The sequence below is a fragment of the Pteropus vampyrus genome, unplaced genomic scaffold (assembly GCF_000151845.1).
Source record: "Pteropus vampyrus isolate Shadow unplaced genomic scaffold, Pvam_2.0 Scaffold268, whole genome shotgun sequence".
In the NCBI taxonomy this organism is placed as follows: Eukaryota; Metazoa; Chordata; class Mammalia; order Chiroptera; family Pteropodidae; genus Pteropus; species Pteropus vampyrus.
In genome coordinates, this window is record NW_011889049.1 from 267,183 (window position 1) to 270,686 (window position 3,504).

General features: G+C 38.2%; 1 protein-coding gene across 1 annotated transcript in view; it reads right to left on the reverse strand.

The window, feature by feature from the left end:
• EVL (Enah/Vasp-like) overlaps nt 1–3,236 on the reverse strand; it is a 133,853-nt gene extending 130,617 nt beyond the window's left edge. Inside the window, exon 1 of the mRNA XM_023520485.1 lies at nt 3,112–3,236. The gene's annotated coding sequence lies outside the window, so the exon portion shown is untranslated. The remainder of the gene's footprint in view (nt 1–3,111) is intronic.
• Between the last annotated feature and the right edge of the window lie 268 nt (nt 3,237–3,504).

The window sequence follows — 3,504 nt, forward strand, 5'->3', positions numbered from 1 at the left end:
AAACACATTGCTTATAAATATCCAAACTAAATGAGTTGACAACAGATGTAATGAATAGACACCCTGAATCATTTAGGTCCATTTACAAAAGCCAAGAACTTGAGGCCCGTATAAATATACAAGTATAGATGTTTAACTATAAACAGTCTGCAACAGAGAACCATGTTAAACTGCCAGCAGCATTTAAAAAAAAAAATCTGTGTAAAAAACAAATGACTTGAAAAAAAAAAAGGGACAACCGAATGACTCATTTTGGAAAAGCCATTTAAAAACTTTCATTTTTAGTCTTTTTAAAAAATCTGATCCAAAAGACTGAAACCTGAGAATGCTAATCTACTACTGTTGATCAAAAAATTAAATGTTTTATTTGAGAGGACCAGATAAAAGGTAAGTTTTATCAAACTAAGAAATCAAAACAGGAGAAAGAAATATGGGAAAAAAAGAGGAAAGCTCTTACTTCTGAAATCCTTTGCTTTACAGTAATGGTCTGAACTTAACTGTCACTTTTTCAATTAATTATATATTAAAAGGAATTAAAGATTTATTCTTAAAATTATCTTGATTCCAGAGCATTTCACTGACAGAGACAACCTGATAAATTTACGACAGAACACAAGAAAATCAGTGTTATTCTCCACCGCTTCTGAAACCTGGCAGCTTAAATCTCCTCCAGAATTAAATATTGATTCAAACTTCTCCTCAAAATGCACACATCAAGGACTCTTATTTCCGGTAACCATAGACTAAGTAAATCAGAGTAATCCTCTAGATGAATAGAACCAGAAAAGCGGGGGAAAAAGAGAATAAATATCTGCTTGGAGGTTTGGGGGGGAGGGCATGTCAGAGGCTCCGGGAGGTGAACTCGGTGTTTGAGGCTACTTTTCTTGGGGATGTTTGCCATTTCCAAAGGGAATGCTGAAAGCTGGGCGTTGCTGGGTTGGGAAGGGAAGGTGCTGGTGAGGAGCGGAATACTAGGAGTAAAAGTGAACAGAACAGGCTGGCTTTCACAAGGGCTGCGGCTGAGCTTCGAAACATCTCAATCCCTAAAACTTCACTGAAGAGACACTAGAATGTAAGTGTGTCATCTTCCTGACAAAGCAAATGTGACTCTTTCTAGAAAAGAAAAACATCACGCTAGGCCTCAAATTATTTCTACAAACATTTTGAAAATATGTCCAGCACACAATTAAGAAAACAACAACCAGGCACATAAGAACACAAGACGATATGAATGAAAACCAACAGAAACGGACGCTGGAAATGACTCATGCATACTGCCACAATCAGATTAACTTTGAGATTATTATATATATTATATTCAAGGAGATAAAAAAACAAGATTGATAATTTTGGCAAATAATCAGAAACTGTAAAAAGAGAAGCAAATAGAAATTAAAGATTAAAAAACAAATGAAATTAAAAACTCAACTGACAGATTTAATAGCAAATTATTTATAGCAGAAGAGAGAGAGATAAGTGAGATTGCCAGAATGAAGGACAGAGAGACAAACAGATGTAAAACATAGGAAGAAAGTTAAGAGACAGAGAAGATACAATAAAATGTTCTAACATGTAACTGTAGTCCCAGAAATAAAGGAGAGAGGATGAAGCAGAAGCAATATTTGAAGTGCTAAAGGCTGATTCCCAAAATAATGAAAGACATGAAGCCACAAATCCAAGAAGCCCTAAGAACCCCGATTATATGTTTCCAAAAATCCAAAAGGACAGCATAGAAAAACTGCTGAAAACCAAAGACAAAGAGAACATTTTAAAAAGCAGCGTGAGAAAAAGACAGACTACTTTCAAAGGAATGAATGAAAAGTAACTTCTCAACAGAAACAACCCAAGTCAGAGATCATGAGAGATCTACAAAGTGCTAAAAATAAACAATAGCAAATCAAGAACTCCATAAGTATTGAAAAAATCCCTTCAAAAATGGAGAAAAATGTTTTCAAATTAGATTGTGGTAATGGATGCATAACTGTGTGAAGATGCAAAAAATACTGAACTGTCCGTCCACTTTAAATGGGGAAATTTTATAGTAAGTGATTTATATTTCAATAAAACTGTTTTAAATGAAGAATCATGACATTTGCAAACATGTACTGTAAGAATCCGTCACCAGCAGACCTGCATTAAAGAAATCCTAAAGGGTATATAGTTCAGGTAGAAAGAAAATGACCCCAAATGGAAGATGACAAAGGGGCCACTACGGGGAAAGATGACCTTTTGAATAAACAGTGCTGAATAATTGGTGCTAATAAAAAATAAAATTTGACCCCTTTTTCACAAGTTATACAAAAATCAATTCCAAGTGGACTGTAAATCTGAAAGGCAAAACAGGTAAAATTTCTAGAAGTTATAGGAAACTATCTTTCTGAATGATCGACAGAACTCCTCCAAACTAGGAAAAGACGTCAACCCCAAAAGAAAACTGGGCAAGACATCTGAACAGGCACTTCATGAAAAAGGGTACAAAATAAACATGAAAAGATGTTCAACCTCATTAGTGATAAACTGCAATTTAAAGCCACAATGGAACGCTACTTTGCACTCACCAGGATGGTTAAAATCTATGACCGACAATACCAAGTATTGACAAGAAGCACAAGAACTCTCATACGTTTGCTGACAGGAGTGTAAATTTGCACAAACACTTTAGCAACTTGGTACAGTATTATCTACTAAAGTTGAAGATATGCCTATCTTCTGAGCTAGAAATTTCACTGCTAGGTATAAACTCGACAGAAATGAATAAGATGTGAGCAGTCATAACAGCATTATTAATAGCTAAAAGTTAGAAACAATTCAAATGTTTGCCAACATGGGAATGGATAAATTGTGGCATCGTACAGTGAAACACTCAAGATCAGTAAGAATTCAGTTATAACAGAATAAATGAATTTCAAAAAGCCCTTGAGTGAAAGAAGCCAGACACAGATACTGTATTATCACAGATACTGTATTATCACATTTATATAAAGTTCACAAAACGGGCCAAAATTAAACTATCGACACTACAGTTTTTACGGGATACGTGTTTAGAAGGCAAAATTACACAGAAAAAAAGGCAAGGAAGTGAGAATCTGCCAAAAGTCCGGACTGGGTTACCTCTGGAGCGGGAATTCCAGGCTCCTGGCTGCGGAAAATGCTTTACTTCTTGACCTGATAACCAGCAGGCCCCGGGCTGGGTGATAAATCAATGAGTGGCACAATTTAGGTCTTGCTCTTTACCGGAGTGCAAGAAGAAAGGAAAAAGAGAACGAGAAAGGGGAGCGGAGGGGGGTCAGCGGCTCCGGATGGAGAGAAAGCGCCACTCACAAGTCAGATAAACCGCGGCTGCGGACGCCCGCACAGGGGCGGCTTCGCCCAAGGCTGGAGCCCGCGGGACGGAGGCGAGAGGGGCGGCGCGCCGTCCTCCTCGGGGCTGCGAGGCACCGATCCGGGCTTCGGCCAACCTGGCCACCGCGTGGCCGGGGCGCGGCCACACCTGCCGGGAGTGTC